Below are 15,958 nucleotides of genomic sequence, written 5' to 3' on the forward strand. Positions count from 1 at the left end.
GCTCAATTTGAATATTATGTATTGAAGCAAAATTTCTTAATTTCATGACTGGAGGAAAGCTGTCTCTCTTTTTAAAGAGATGGAGCCACCTGCTAACCAGAGAGCAACACAATATATTAAATTGACATTGATTTTACAGACAATATTGCCTTCACGTGTTAAAAAAACAGTCACGTTTTAGTCATGAGAATAAGCTGGTGCTGTACATGACATTAAATAACACTTCCTGGGTGGAACAGTTAGAGAAATGGGGAAACTAATAACAATTTAAGTTCTTTGGTGCAAAATCAGTTTATTGTATTGACAGACACATAAAGAAACAGGCTGCAGGGTGGTGAAAAGGTAGGCAGGCTGACTGATATTAGAATGTATAACTAGGAATAATGGGGTAAGATAAACAGACAGACCCTCATAACACGAACATCTTGCACTGCAAAATAGTCTCCCCTAGGACAAGATGAAACAGTTAGCTTATTAAATGAGTCATTTAATATGATCGGAAAAAAAGTTGGAAAATATGCTGTAGGGAACAATCCTGGAGACAGACTACCAGACATTACTCTTCATTGCCTGTGATTATCTGCAGTCACAGTTTTTTTCCTCGTATTGAAAATGTGGAAGCGAGGTAAATGGAAGTTGTGCCTTTCAATTGCTCAGTTGCATAAGCTGAAAAAAAAACAGGGTTGCTTTCTTAATGACATTACTTAAGTGGAGAGCACTGACCTTTTCTTTAAAAAGGAGAACAGGAGACACACTTATAAACTGAAAAGACAAGGAAATGCCAGCATGTGAGCTCAAGCTCAGGCAGGAAGATCAAACCTTGAATTCCAGTGCAATGACAGGAAGACCCCTCAGTCACCTGCAGCAGTAATGCATGCTTAATAATTTTTTTTCTTATACAAGCACTTGGAATTTCTAATTAATTTGTGCAATATTTATTAAAATCATGACTAAGGAATTTGCTTTGCCATCGTTTTTATTCTCTTCCTACTCTCAAATATTCAGAGAGGCACCTACTTTTTTGGGATGGTTTGGGTTTCTGTTTAATGTTACATATCTCTGATGATGAAGAGTCATTTGTGCATGCAAACAGAATAAATTACACTTCTACCCACCCGACAGAGTCTGTTTTGCTGCTAGAATTTGTCTAGATGGTGGAAACATACTTCAGGTTTATAGTGATTTAAATGCACGAGGATGTTTCTGCTCCTGAAATAAGTGAAATGGTTGTTAACTTCAGTTGGCACAACTTTATACCCTAAGTTAGGGGAAAGAAACTTAATGCTTCTCCTTTCCCCCATCACTTTGTGAGAGACTTCAAATTGCTTTGCTGAAAATTTCCTATTGCTTCTGGCTCCTACAGATTAAACTCAACAGAAAAAAATTGGAAGTGAGATATGACCTGAGCAGAAATCCCCTTATTCTCTTGGAAATTAAGACAGTTTTTCACTCAAGAGCTGTCTTACAGTCTTTACCCTGTGGTTGCTCAATACACTGTCACACAGTAACAGGCACAGCGATGCAAGAGTGCTGTAGGAGCTCTGGTCCAGAGGGCAAAACGGGCCCACAGGACCCCTGAGAAAAGAAAATTCTGCTTAGTATCCACTCACTCCTGCTTTGCAGCCAGTGAGAAAGAGTGCCTGGCTGTGTGAATTCAGATTTGGTAACTCAATGACCATTAACAGCAATAAAGTGTTTCCTCATTGATTTTGGCTTTGGGAACAGATAAGCAGTGTTCCAGACACAGTAGTCAGGTGCTTTTTCTTGCCTGTTAGACACTGAAAGACAAAGATTTAGTGTGTGCATGGATGTCTATGTATGAATGTCCCCATATACATAAATACATACAATTACTAGTCTATCTGCTTGCATACCTAAGGCTTATGAAATAAATACAAGGCAGATGTCACAGACAGATCAAAGATATTTAACTAGCAAAGCTTTAGCAATGTCCATTATCTCTGGATAAAGAAGATGACTGAGATTTAATGCTCTTCTCTTCCTAAGCCTGTGTGAATGGGGGAGACGTATACTCTAAATTATTGAAGAGAGGTCCTGCTTGAGCACAGGTATAAGTATTTATAAGAGAAATGGGTAATCAAGTAGGGAATGCTCTAGGGTTGAACAACCTGGTTTTGTGCCACTCAGTGCTCTGCTGCATGACTCTTCTATCCATTAGCTTGCAATGTCTCTGGAGCCACAGTTAATCCCTCTGGGATGTCAGAGACTCTTCCCATCTGGGAAGCTCAGACAGGGCCTCTCTCTGCTGCTGGGCTGCCAACAGCAAATGACATAAACTGAGATGTTACTCAGACATGTAGGAAGATTAAATTCCTCTTACACTGCTAATCCTCGGGGTTTTTAGGCATGGCCAAGTGCTAGTGCCTTATCTTGCCACCTATAACAATGCGCCTGTGACTGAGAGGCACCAGATGTGGAAGCTGAGCAATGTTGGCCTTTTTCCCTTCTTCCTCCCCAGCTCTCAGATAAGGTCCACAACCCTTCCCTCTGCTCCCAAAGCAAAATGCTCAGGTCATGATCCCTGCTCCTCAAGCACCCCACTCCCAGCTCTGGTTGCCACACCTAACCTACCAACCCTTATTTTGCTGGGTGTGCAGATCCAGCCTGGCTAAGCCTTACCCCATATGGTCTGAAACAGGCGTGCAGCAAACAAGGAAGCCCTGACATGGCAGCCTTGGACAGGAAGCAAGCTGTGATTTGTAAGTTTCTCCTTTATGAGGATGTATTTCTATTCAGAACCAATTTGGCGATGTCCAGATGGTCTTGCTAAAACACACATAGCCCAAAAGGAATTCAAACAGCCAGTTGTGGGCGTAATGCTTGTGAGCTGCATGTAATTTCTGCTTCACGTGGTTTGATTTGGTCACTGCTGTTAGATCACAAAGGATTCTGAAGCATTTCAGATGTCATTTATGTCCCCCAAACTTGTTATTCTTATGATAGTTTCCCTTGCATGTCACGAATCCAACTGAAAATAATCTCTCCTTCCATTTATGATGTACTTTGTTTCTCCTTTAGAGCAGTATGGGAAAAATGCTTACATGTTGTCAGTAAAAGCTGTATGTAAGAAGCCACACTGTTTTCTTTCTGTTATTTTCATATTTGGCTAAAGGTGAGCTTAATTGTTTTTGTTTATGAACTTTATTTATAGGGAACATCAATTGACCAACTGGTAGCCCAAGATTTATTCAGAATTTTATCTGGATATTTGTTACATCTAATCATAATTTTGTTTTGTCTCTTCAAGGAATAAGAAATAATCCTGGTCAGTTTAAAAAAAATTATAAGCACATAACAGTTGGAGTCTTGCATATATCTGTTTGAATACCATTGTAATTCTGTAAGAGATACTTAGAAACAGGATTGGTGATCTCTGTGGATAAAGCATTACCATGCTGCAAGTGAAACTCAATATCCAGAGTTCTCAGTTGGTCCTTTCAGTTTGAATGGGCAATAGTCAGGCTGTGAGACTCACCTTAGGGATGGATTGCAGGACTGTTTTGAACAGAAAGAACTCTCTGGATTGAAAGAGGCCAGAGATTTGGTCTGTGCACAGACTCTCTCCTGCATCCTAAGTTTTAGTGGGACCATTTTTCTACTACTTTGCTTTGATCATTCTGATTAACTATCCTCAGTGTGAGTATCTCACCATAGTGAACTAATGGCTTTTCAAGTCCTGATATCCTGGCACACGGTCAGAGCCCCAAAGGGAGGGGAAACACCCCCTTAACAAACTACCTGTGTTGTCCCAACACGGGTGAGAGCAGCCTCAACACAATCTGCAGCTAAAGCACTCCTGCCTCCCATTGTCCCCGTGCAGCTCTGGCACCTGGTACCCAGCAGGAGCAGTGCTGGGAGCTCGAGCATCCTGCAGGGAGTGGCCATGTGAGGTCAGGGCTGCAGCAGGGCAGAGGGGATGGGGAGCTGCTGGGAAAATCTCCTAATTTTCTTATTCCTTGGCCCCAAAATTTGTTGTCTGTTCACAGTTGACACTGGAGAGGAGAATGGGGGAAATGCTCTCTGATTGCTTCAACTTACACTTCATGCAGGTACTATTACCTCAGTATCTGTTGTTTTATGAAATTATCAGGTTCTTTCCTTAAACCCATTTGTAGTTTTTTATTTATTTCAGTCATCAACAGCTGGTAAGAAAGTGATTTCTTGCTGTATTTCAACTAAATATTTGGATGGTTTAGCTTTTGATTAGAGGTTCATTTTTAAACTTAGTTATTATGAGTTGTTAAAAAGAAGAAAATCAGTTTAGCTTTTGCCATGAAAAAGCATTTATATCAGGGGAAGGCATGAGCAGAGTGTGTCTGTTTGCTAAAAAGCTGCTTTGCATCAGACCCCAGGTACCTTACAGCAGCATGATGTTAGCACCCAGGAAGAGGTTGCAAACCTGGTTATTTTTGTATGAAGCTGTTATCTTTCATAGCACAACAAGGAAAACAGCAGCCTTGAAAATAATTTTGTGCTGGATAAACATGAGAGGGGTCTCTGTCAGCCTCCCACTGAGCATGTACAGAGCAGTGGCTGTGACATGGGGTTTAAGGAATGGTGCCAGATACTTTTCTGAGGCAAACTGCTCTGACTGGTGCCTGGGAGATGATGGATGAGGCTACATGGCCCAGCCTGCCCTGTGATGTCCCCTGCTATTGCAGGACTGCCACCACCCCTCAAGGCGGCTGCTGTGGCAGTGAGGCAGAGCCTATCTGAGCTGCTCAGGCAGGTGTGTAAAACAAGAATTAAGTAACATGAGCTTTCCTCATTTTAACAAAATGAGAATACCAGAGCTATGGGTTTGAATTTCCTTTAACAAAAAGGGTCATGTGTAGAGGTTTGCCTGATAAAACCCTTTGCCTCTTTGCTTTTCCCAAGGCTATTCCTGCAATCACAATAGGGTTTTTCTTCCAGAACAAGTGAGCAAGTCTCCTCATACTCTATTTTCCAGTGAAGAGACAGGGATGAGCTGGTCCTGCTGGAAGTGTGTGGGTTGTGGCTGTTTCCCTGGCCCCACAGCAATAGCAAGGGTGGGTGACAATCTTGCTGCACTGCAGCTTTGCACCCTCATGCACAACATGGCTGAAGGGCCCAAAGAGGCTGAGTAGGAATGATTGGGGGTCCTGGTGTGGGAGAGGCAACACTGCTGAGGAGGGTGAGGTGGGACCTGGAAACAGGGGCACTTCTGCCCCTCCCTGTCCAGAGGGCTTGGCTGGTCTGGGGACTTCCTCGTGGTCTCTTTTACACATGACAAAGGTGGTTTGTTGTGAGATCACCTTCCCACCCAGGGCAAAGCAGCCCGCCGACCCCAAAGGCTGCTCCCCACAGCCAGTCCATCTGACCCCTGCTGATGATTGCAGATGAATTCCCAGCAGTTTTAATGTCCCCTGCCGCAGAAGGAGTCACAGGGCTCATGTCTCCAGTGAAGGTGCAGTGATAAGAAATCTGGATGATTTGTTCACTCTAGTGATGGTCTGTCCATTTGGACAGCAGCACAACAGGTTGTGCTGGTGGGGCTTCTATGTGGAAAAATCAGGCTGCAGCCTGCTAAACAGGCATTGCCATCATCATCAAGAGGAAAAGGTGATTCATCCTTCTCTAGCAATGCCTAAAATTAGGATGTGGGCCAATTTTCACCATTTTTGTTTGTTGTTTTTTTTCTGTTTTCTAATTTCATTTTCAACCATGGAATAGCTCATGGTTTCCAGAGACAGAAATTCTGCCACCTTGAATATTTAACTTGAAATATTAAAAACAATCATCTGGTTCAGCCCCTCTAGACCTCAGACAAAAATGATTTTAATTTGGTGCCCAAATAATTAGCTTGCTGAGAGATGTTAATAATTAAGCTAATAATTATTACACCTTTGCAATGGACCTTAAGGTAACTTTAATGCAGGTAATTTAAAGACAAAAAATAATTATTTCTTGAATATTTTTTATTAGAACAGAAATATTTTATATGTATATTTCTTTCCCTATTTCAGGTGATGAATATGAACCAAAACACATGAAAGTTCCATAACTATTGACCAGAAGGAAAAAGGAAAAATTGCCATGCTTCAGCATGGCTGAGAGAGAAGTTTGGGAAAAAGGACTTTGTTGCCTGGTGCAGGTATTTTTTGAGTTATTCTGCTCTTTCAGTTATTGAGAAAAAAAGCACACCCAACTTCCGTCTTTGTCCTCTTCTCTCCCCAAGCAGTGTTTAGCCAAGAGTGGCCAGGATGTCTGAGATGTGCAGAATTGGCAAAATAAATTACAGAAGTGAATTCTGTTCCAAGTACATAAAAGCCCAAAACTTCAATCAAAAAATGAGTGAAAACCAAACTCTACAAAAAAAAAAAAAAAAAAAAGAAAAAAGAAAAAAAAAAAGCTATGTGGTTTTGCTCTTCATTATCACTTTCTGCATTCAGAACCATACACACTTTTAATGGACTGCTTTCCGCTTTCCAGCAGAAGGGATGGTGCAACCTTGGAACAAACAATTTTTGCAAATGGGGACATAGGGACAGAGTCATTAAATTGCTTCCCCAAACCTTAGAGTGACCCATTCTGTGTGGGTGGCAGAGCTGGGCACCAGGTGAACACTTCATCCGGGAGTTCACGTCTCAGTCCTCCCAGCAACTGCAAGCAAAACACAGAAGTAAAAGGCTTTTTTCTGTTTTGGAGCTGAGGGACCTTCTTTGTGATCCCAGCACTCCAAGGTTACTGCACAGATGTGATTTATGCAGTAATTAAATCTGCAGAATATAGTTAAGAGCCTAAATGCCTCTTAAAATGGTATTTGAAAGATGTATCCTTGAGGCCTTACATTCCAAGGCACTGACTGCCACTGCTCCCACTGAGGCCAGTGGAGCACTTGGGGCTTTAGCCACAGCATGGCCTTGAGCCAAAGTTGGGTGATCCCAGAATGGCTCTTCCAAAGCACAGCTCTGTACTTCGTGCTCATTTGTGAGACTTTGAAGCAGGAAGACAGAATCGGATAGTCTATCCCCTTGCTGAATTGCACCCTGGAACTTATTGCATTAGGTAGGTACAGCAAGATTGACAGAGGAAATGTTGTTTTCTTAGGCCTGCCAGTGCCAGCTCCCTGATCACTTGCTGTATTTGATCTGGCACTTGTCTGGTGTGACTCATTCCCTGCTCCAGGAAAATGTGCTCTCTATCAGCATTTTAGAGGCTCTATTGCTCAGTGTTAGGAAACAGAAGGAAATTCCTTCCAAATGTGTTTCACCAAAATAGTGGGCTAAATTTTTGTAAGATATCAAACTTGTTAGGAAGAGAGGCAAATGGCATACCTGTATGACCACAAGAGAAGAGGAATTTCATTTGCAGGCAAAGACTGCAAGATGGTGAAAACATGTATTCATAAAGTAGCATTTTTCTATATATTCCAGGGAGAAAGGGATTTCATGCTGGCTCTTTAGCACCTGGCATCATGTGACAGGAGCTGGGTGGTGTGTGGACAGCTGCTGGATGGTAAAAAAGGATCCACCTACATTGGGGAGCTGAATTCCCAACACCATTTGCATCTGGTCTTCATGGATCAGGTTTGAACAAGGTAGCAGAGAAAACATCTGCAAGAGAAACTGGCCTCATGAATTCTCCCTATTATTCAAAAAAGAGGTGGTTATATTTTAATGTAAAAAATGTGCATTATTTAAGCTGAACTAGACAAATGGTTCTACTTTATATTCTCAATAGAGTGTGAAAAAGTGGAATTATAAATACATTTTACCTCTCTTTGGGCCTGGATGGTGGTGAGTATTCAGACCTGTTCAGCAAAGACTCAGTGTGAACATTATTTTGTCCATGTACCTGGGGAGAAGGGAGGAGATGATGGAGCTATTTGGGCCAAATATACTCATTAAGCCCTTTTTTGTTTTCAGGTGTTGCTGATTTGGATACAAATCAGGACAGGGATGGGACAACTCAGCAGGTTTAAACAGCCCATGATGCTGCAGTGGGGCATGCTCTCTCACAGCATCCCCTGTATTTTCCCATGCCATCACAAGCACATCCTGTGCTTCCTGTCTCCCATTCATTCCAGTTCCTTCAAGGAGCTGCCTTTCCCAGTCAAGCACAGAGAACTAGGCAATGGTTAGATGAAGCAGGTTGGATAGAAGACTTAGCTGATGCGGGATTTAGCAAGGAAGGAGATTTAGCAAGTTTCCCCTCTGTTGACCTCATTCCCAACTGATTTCTCTGCATCCAAGGCCCCACACAGGGCAGCTTCTCCTGCTGCTAGTCACCTCCCTGCAGATAATCTGATCTTTTCTTTCTCCAGTACTGAGAACATTTAGAAAAAATATGATTGATTTGACAGCAAAACAGTTTAAAAAAAAAAGGGACCAGGGCAGTTCCTGGGACCATGGGCAGCCAAGGGGCTGCTGAGGTGTGGTGCCCACTCCTTCCCAGGCCAGGTGGGCTTGGCTTCCCCAGCGCTGTCACTGCAGAGCTGATGGGGGATCTTATCTCACACATTCCTTGAGCCAGGCAGGCAGAGAGGGTTTTGCTTAAGTCCCCAACACACAAGTCGAGCAGAAATAATTTTAGTATTCTGCAGGTTAGATCAGAGTTCCTTTCTTCCTTCTTTGTGTGTCATGTTCTGCTGAATGCTGCTTTGTCTTGGCAGGCGATTGCTATTCCTAATTTGTATAATAAAATCTGTTGTCTCCTTGGACAAGAAGTTTTTCTCTGAACTACATAGATGCCAATTGTTATTGAAATGCATGACATTCATTTTGTGTGTTTGTTCTCAGGAAACAAAATGAGCATATTTTTCATTTTGTTCCTGTGGTTTTGCTAAGCTAGCAGGCTATATTTTATCAACACCAGACCTGTAAGCATCTGCTCTTTTGAAAAATTTAAACAGAATTCCTGCTTTGCTCTGTGTAAATATGGGGGGAAAGGAGCAGGAATTGTGAATCTACTCTTTATAATGTCTCATTATAAACTCTCTATAATGTCTTATACAGTGAGTTGCATCAAAGCAGTCCTGAGGGGGAAGCAGTGAGATTATACACACTTTTACAGGTGGGAAAACTGAGGTAAAGCATAGTGGTAAAGCTGGAATAGAGCTGAGATGTGACTCCCAAAGCTCTGTGTTGCCATATCATGCAGCCCCCTCCACAGTGCTTGCATTAACAGGGCTGACAACCTCTTCTTGAATGCTGCTGAATTTATCCCTGTAACACATCCATGAAGTACTGAAACTTTGCTTGTGTAGGTGGGATATTAAAGCAAATGTGTGTGTGTGTGTACCTTACGAGCAGGGGAAAGACTTGCATACAGACACACATGCACAGAGAAGGAGGTTGAAACATATTGCAAACCCTGATCTACTGGGGAAAAAGAAAACTTTATTAATTTTAAACATTCATCTTCTTGTTCTGCTCTGTGGAGCCCAAAATGTTCAATTCTTAATATGGTTGTTATTGACCTGAGGCCCTGGTGTTCAGTGAAATCTGTGGCTCCTCTTACTGGGACTCCCAGGCTGAGCCCAGCAAGGCACTGCCCGAGGTTGAGCATGGACTCAGAAACTTCCATCGTAGGAGTTTCTACAGACCTGTGTCATTTTCCTTCTGAGCTGATGGGGCTCTCTGCTGTGGAGAGGGGTCCTGCCACATCCTGAATCCTGCTCAATGAAGTGTCAGCTCTGTAATCCCGGTGGCTCCCCAAAATAGCCTAATTTATACTTTGGCCAATGGAGAATCTCTTTTTTGGAGGGATTGCTCCAGAGAGTGGAAATCACAAGAAATCTGCAGTGGACAGGAAGTGTGAGAAAACATTCACTGGTGTAACGGAGTTGATAAAAAACTTTGTACCCCTTTATTATTTCCCTGGGGAAAATAGGTTGGAAAACATCACTGAAATACCTCAAGAACACCAAGCAGAAGGGTCTCCTCCTTAAATTTCTTGCTGGAGTAAGGCAAGGGCAATAAAGCTATGGATTTATATTTGCAAAGACCCAATAATCTCAGGGTTTTAAAAAGCTGATATGGGAATGTATTTGCTGTATGCTAGGGGAGAGAGGGAGAGAGTAAGCAGATCTGTAGTCTGGCTTGTGAATTTGTTTCACCCCTGCAAGCATCCCCTCCCTTCTTGCAGAACCTGATTTTGAAACGTTCATATGGCTGCAGCAAATTTCAGCTTATAAATATATTAATTTTTGGGTTGTGCACTATGTGCATCATTGCAATGCTTCAAATGTTGTCTCAGCATGTTGTTCATTACTGAATCATGAGGAACATACAGTAAGAAGTATGTGGGCTGAGAAACATTTTGTTTTTGTAATGCTTGGCTTGAGTCTGTGCAGCATTTAACTTCCAGTCTACATTTGAAGTGAATAGGTTATAATAACGTTTGACACGGGTGTCAAATCTGTTCATCTAGCTAGAATAAATCCTGTTTGTCTTCTACATTTTTCTTTATCAGTCCAAAACCATGGGATGCTTTCTGTCAAAAATGAAGGCAAGGAGGTTTCTTTCTTCAATAAAGGAAAAATAGAATTTCCATGTATCTATTCTAAGGTCAAAAGTACAAGAATAAATGCAGAGTTATCATAATTTTGACAGCTGTGTTATCTTTCTCGCAGCAAAAAAAAAAAAAAAAAAAAAAAAAAAAAAATTTCAGAGAATTTTCTCTACTGCTTTCACAGAATATCCTGAAAGTTAGAATAGTAGAGGGACTTTTTAAAATATTGAAATTTTTCTTTGTCATGCCAATATCTCAAACTACTTTGAGAATTAAAAATTAAAAAAGAGAACCAATGAGAAATTAATGTATTAGAATTTGATTTTTAATTTTTGCTAGCATTTCTGAAATCTACATGTACAAATATATAGGTTACAATCTATCTCCATATTTATGCTTGAAAATGTAAATAAGAGAATGATAGATGTGAAGTTTTCAGGAAAAAAGAAGTTGGGAGATGGAAATCTATTGTCACAAATTTGGCCAGGAGTAGTTGTTCAAAATATTTTTATAACAAAATATATGTTTTCTATTTTGTAATTTACACTTTTCAAGCTATCATGGAATTAAAAGAATGCTGTCAAAATATATAAAATAGAAATAAAATTTTCCAAAAAATTTAGGTTTAGAGACCTACCCTAAAATACCAAATAATCAATACCTATCTAATCTTTAAAATCTTCTCATATTTATGCAACTTCTGGTTATATTTGTCATGTTTTTATAAGGCTCAGCCAACAAACAGGTAAGGCTCACTGGCTGAACTGCTATCTGCAGAGAGTTACCAGAGAGGCTGCAGCCAAGCTCTTACAGGCAGAAAAGGAGGATTTGTCTTGGCTTTAATCTGGACTGAGCTCCCTGGAATGTCAAATTGGAACTGGTTGCAAAATGGTGACAAATTTTCATTTTAAAATTGGCAAGATAAAAATTGTTACAATTTTCTTCCTCCCTTGCCCTCAAATTGCAGCAGTGGGCAGACGAATTGTCAAGCTGAGAAAATGTATTTAGAGACTCACTACAAATGTAGTCCTGGCCATTTGCTTTTAAACAGTGGAAATATGGATTTATACAGGAACTCCAAAATACCCTGAAACTGCTCCTCCTTCTGTGGATAAGAGCAAATGCCAACAATCAGCTCCAGTACTTAGGTTAATGCTGACCTTGGCCAGCTGCAATTTATAGAATTCTTCCTTTATACTTCCTAATGCTGGGGAGATTATTGCTTTCTTATGAAAGAAAAATGAACAACTTTTTCCCTCAAATTGAAGTTACAGATTAATACAAATACAGGATAGGGGTTGCAAACAACCAGGGATGATGGGGTGACGCACTTAAACAAGGACATCTTTCCTGAGAGACAAGTAAGTGCCTGTAGGTGCTGTAGCACTGACCTGACTGCTCACACTGGCGTTGCCTCTGCTTTCAGTGGGATTTGTTGCACTGAGGGTAAGAGACTTTGTGAAACACGTTCCATAAGAAGAGGCTGTTTCTCCCAGTGCCTGCTTCCCCAGGCCTCTCCCCCTTGGTCCCTTGTCACTGAGATCAAAGAGATCTCAAGTTGCCCATTAATGCCAAGCTCTGCCAAAGCCCATGGGCCTGAAAGCAAGAGTAGCATGTGAAATACCAGTGGGGATGGTCCCAATGCAGTGTGAGGCTTAGCAAAAGGAATAGAGGAGTTAAAACACCTGAACTCTGCTTTTCACTCAGTTATGAGCTCTAATATGGTCTTTGATAGGATGTTCTGGGGCTTTGGGTTCTGTTCTGGAAACTTTCATGTGAACTCAGCAAAAGCAAGTCCTCACTGGGATAATTAGAATCTTCTGGGACATAGACTATAATTCCTAATTAGTGTCAGTGGAAATGGCAAGAAAAGTGAGGTCACAGGCTATTTCCAAGAGGTTTTTCATATCATGGAAAATTAATTTTTCAGTGCCAAATGGAATGAATGCCAGGCCCTAGTAATCAAAGAGAGATTATTGACCGAAATGTTAAATATCCAAATACAGCAGATATAACTGCCAATTTGAATGAACCTTTTTGTATAGGACTCTATTGGAAATCAGCGACTCCCAAAATCAATTAAGTTCACAAATGTAGCTGGACAGGATCAGTTGCCCACCTAAACTTATTTTCATCATTTGAGGCTTTAAGTATTGATCCATGAAGAACTCAAAGTGCAGTGCCAGGACTACACTCAGTTCTGACACCTGAATGACAAATTATGATTTCAGTGATACATGTCCAGCTGTTTTTTTTTCCCATAAATAAGCTCAGATGAACCTGGCAGGACATTAATGAGCAAATCAGTAATCAATGGAGAAGAATGAATAGAAACATGGCTCTTAACTTTGAATAAAACTCTGGCACTACAGAACTTCTGGATGAATCACAGTGGAATTTAATGCCTGGTTTGAGCATTCCAGACTCTGCTGCCTTTCTTGGACAAGAAGTCATTGCTCTATTTGTTCTGATATCTGTAAAGGTAGTTTTTTTGGAAGGGTTGAGAGGAAGTGATGCAAAATCCAGTCCACTTCCGTTTTCAAAAAATCTCTCTTTTTTGTGAAAACATTTTAATGTTTTCACATAAATCACAGCATATTTTTGAAAGTACTATTTTAAATGGAAACTCCATCTTATGCTTCTTTATGCAACTGCAGTGCAAAGGACAAAGATCGGGGTTTTCCTTCCTGGTTTTCTGCCAACCCCAGATGAAGGACACTTTCAATGACAGAAGGAGATGGCAAAATCCAAACTGCATAAAGTACATATTTCTTCATGCAGCTTTTAATTTATGCTTGAACTCACAGCTTCACCATGGCATAGAGGCCAGAATGACCCAGATTTGTCCCAAAAAGGATTGAAAGTTTATAGGGATAATAAAATACAGTGATATGAAATTGTAAAAGCTAATATTTTGGGAAAGATTTAGCTTTATTTTTCCCTCCTGGATTTGAGCTAAACAAATACTATTCAAGATTAGAAGACACGAGAGGTTGGAAGTGTATTAAAAACCATCTGCCAAGTGTGGGATGTCTTTTGCCTTCTGAAACATGGGACACCATCTCCTAATAGAAATGGAACTGATGGACTGGAGCACGTGGATTTCTGTTTTCCCATACTGGTACGAAAAAAAATAACTGCAGGCATTTGTATGTCCAAAAAAATGTATGCATATTGTCCCAGAAAATTTACTTTATTCATTAATTTATGAACCTTAGAACTTTTCTTCAGAGCCCAAGCCCTAAAGTGGACTGAAGATGGACAACTTTCCATAAAGCAGCAAAGAAAGTTAGCTTGCTTAATGACACTGCTGGCTGTTTAGTTATGCAAAGGAATTATCTTCTCCCCTTCACTGTTTGTAAAAATGAGCTTGCTACATTCAGATTTTAAGTGGCATATCCATAAATTTAAGTTTAATGCTGCTGTACAGAGGCTTTCCCAGATAATTCAAAAGCCTATCTCCTTGGAGTCACAGACACTGTCATTCTGACTAGACAAATTTTATGTTCTGTGTGTAATAGCAGAGATGGAAAATATGAGCTGTACTGAGAGTGCTCTCAAGCTTTGGGAAGATCTGTGTGGATATCTGATTTTGACTTTTGGTTCTTCCAATCTCTATACACGGGTACCAGAGGTTTAAGTGCAGCAATGTCACATAGCACCTGCTTCCTGCTTTGTTAAAACTAGTACAGATCAGCATAATTACTTCAACTTCAATAGAGTCACAGTGGTTTATTCTGCCTGGACATTTGCCCTGCTAAGGTGGAATTCAAGGCAATCCCTTGAGAAGCTGAGCTGAGCTCATTTTATTTGACTAAAATTTCATCTTTATCTAATTTAGTTATCCATTAATTCCACAAGGATAATAGCACTTTTTAAAAGTCTGAATTGCCCCACTCAGCTTGATCAAAATTTCCCAGTCAGACACAGAAAAGCTGCTGCCCACCTCTTCAGAGTGGGCAGCATTGTATCAGTGAAATTACTCTCACAGTTCTCTAGGGACCCTTTGAGGTGGGACATTACTGGACTTGGAAAGACATGGGAAAAAAACCATTATAGTTAGCATGTGGAGGAGGAAAAACTTATTCAAACATAAATATTTGTTTCGGTACCCTCTTGTTAATGTTCACCACAGTGCAGAGGGATTTACTCACTCAACTTCCATTAAATATATATTAATGGAAGTTGTGTAGATAAATCCCTAAGCTTCTCTAGGAACAGCTTTTCTGTATTTATTACTCCTCCTGAATTTCAATGCTCCTCAAAGCTTAAGGAACCTCAGATTTTATTTTACTTCTCTGGTAGTTTCAGTAAGTTGTGATAACATCCCGGGAACATGACAAGTGCTCTTTATTGGACTGATCACACCACTTTTATATGAAGGGAGAACATTTCTGTTTCTGAAAAACTTCAGTATGTGAAGCTATCTGCAACCCCCTGAGAAAGGAAGAAACTGTGAGAAAGGGTTCTTGGGTAATTCATTCTTAATGTTAAATTTTTTTAGCATTGGTATGACTTCTCTTATGAAATGCAAATAGATCTGTCTGAAAGGATGAAGTAAACTGGGTAACATCATTAGCTCTGGGACTGTCAAAAGTTAGTGAGATTAATCACTGGTTTCTCCAGATACTGTCCCCCAAATTCCTCTAGAGGTCATCCCACAGTAACTGGGAACCCCCAGGAGTCCCTCTGGCAGTCACACACCCACCACTGGAACCTTTCACTGCTGGCATCAAAGCCTTTACATGAGACCCCACTTGGCTCCACACACACCCCACTCATGCAAAGTCAGACCAGGTTTCCTCACCACTTCCACCCTGAGTTTTCCATAGCAGAGTCTCAGATGTCTCATTCCAGAGAGCAATTTATTCACAGCACAGGAACACAGAAGCAGCTACAGCTGGTGCCTCCAAGGAACACAAGAATCTCTGTGCTTTTATTCCCTCACAGTTTTAGCTTGTTGAAGTCTTACCCTTCCTCCTGAGCCTGGTGTGTCTCTGAGTGTCTGGGCACCTGGCTGGAAGCCACTGGTCCCTGCATCCTTTGCTGTGCAAAGGGCCAGCAATTCATGGCCTCTTGCCTTGGGCTCCCACCACGCAGAGCTCCATCTTTAGCTCAGACTGCAGCCTGTATTCCTCAGCACTAGCAGTGTTATTTCCTTCTGACTGATGATCTTTGAAGGTATAGAGTTATCTGTCAAATTCAAGGTTGCTCATAATAGCTGCAAGGTTAGAATGGATTTTACCTTACTATTGATTAAGGTCATGCTCTTCCTTTCTACAGGCTGCAGTGAAGTGACCTGGTCTGTGGGCTGTCTGACTGCTTTACTCCTTTATTACTTTAGCACTATGCCAGAGATGAAAGAAATATTTTTGTTCTTCGTGTTTGTTATTCTCTTCCGTTCTCAGACTTTAAACTGAATTTTCTTGTCTGTAAAGAATTTTCCCCCTTCATCTCTGCT

Source organism: Taeniopygia guttata, chromosome 2, assembly GCF_048771995.1.
Source record: "Taeniopygia guttata chromosome 2, bTaeGut7.mat, whole genome shotgun sequence".
NCBI lineage: Eukaryota > Metazoa > Chordata > Aves > Passeriformes > Estrildidae > Taeniopygia > Taeniopygia guttata.